The sequence below is a fragment of the Aphanomyces astaci genome (genome assembly GCF_000520075.1).
Source record: "Aphanomyces astaci strain APO3 unplaced genomic scaffold supercont1.8, whole genome shotgun sequence".
NCBI classification, from domain to species: Eukaryota; Oomycota; class Saprolegniomycetes; order Saprolegniales; family Verrucalvaceae; genus Aphanomyces; species Aphanomyces astaci.
Window position 1 is genome coordinate 601814 of NW_009798271.1, and position 1485 is coordinate 603298.

The following is a 1485-nucleotide window of genomic DNA, read 5'->3' on the forward strand; positions in this document are numbered from 1 at the left end:
GCAAGAACTGTCGCTCTGTCGTCGGCAGCTTCATGTACTTAGCTATGGGCACTCGACCCGACTTCGCCTACACTCTCCAACAACTTAGTCAGTTTCTCCACAACCCTGGCCCTACTCATTGGTATGCCGTCCAACGTACCCTTCGTTATCTCAAAGGCACCCGCACCTATGGCATCCGCCTTGGTGGCATCGCCTGTATTGACGACTTTACTTTTTATCTGCCTACGTCGATGCGAACTATGCTATGTGTGTTGACACTCTACGGAGTATCAGTGGATTTTTTATCCTCTTTTTCGGCTCACCCGTGTCGTGGCTTGCCAAGAAGCAACCCCTCGTCACTCTGTCCACCACGGAAGCTGAGTTCGTTGCTCTCGCCTTATGCATTCAAGAACTTCTCTATTTACGTCAACTCGCCTCTGAACTCCAACAAACGTCCGACCAACCCGTCCTACAAGTAGTCCATGAAGACAATCAGTCTACCATCGCCGAACTTCCGTTCAAAGCACATCGACGTCCGCTACATGCTTGTGTGTGACCTCGTGGACTCCGGCGAATTCCAGCTCAAGTGGTGCAGCTCTGGCAACCAACTTGCAGACTTCTTCACCAAACCTCTTCCGGCTCTTGCCTTTGCCGACCTAAGATCACGCCTCTCCATCATTCCCCTCTCCGCCTTCACTTCGTGATCTCCAACGCCTATCAATACATTTTTTTATTTCACAACTCTACGCCTTCCCGCCTATCCGATCTCACTTTCTTTTCTTCTCTACGTCAGCGCCTACCGTCGCCTATACACCCAATTCTTTTTTCTACTCTTTTCTTTTCTTTGTCAGCGCCTATCGTCGCCTACACCCCCAATAATTTTTTTTTCTTCTCTTCACCTACCTTACTTCTTCGATATTTTTTTACTACGCCTACCACCCACATTCCTTCTTTCTTTCCTCTCTTACTACGCCTTACTAGTACCCGTCTACGCCTAGCAAATCTAAGTCATCTTCGCCTCCCGCACTTATTATTCTTTTTTCTATCTTATTCCGCCTTACCATTTACACCTTCACGCCTTACTATCTACGCCTTACCATTCACATTACCATCTACGCCTTCCAGTCTACGCCTACCACGCCTAACCTCTATTTGCCCTGTGCATTTCCTTCTACATTTCCCTCAACAAACTAAAGTCTCTTCTCCTACTTGTACTTTTTACGCCTACATATTTACCATCTAACCTACGCCTTTTTCGCGGACACTCATGGCTCATGGTGGCGTGAGTCTGCTTTCTGCTCTTTTTGTGAGCCCTGCTGCCCGTTCAAAGGCGTGCCCATTTTTCGGCTTGTGAAAAGTGGTGGCTGTCAAGTGGTGCTTTTCCCTCGTCTGTGTTCACGCCTTTTGTCCTCGCCTATTTCTCCCAAACTCTATCGCCTAGTCTATCAACTCTGACAGGCCGAGACAGTGGCCGCTTTATACCTGCATGTTCTGCATATTCTTCAT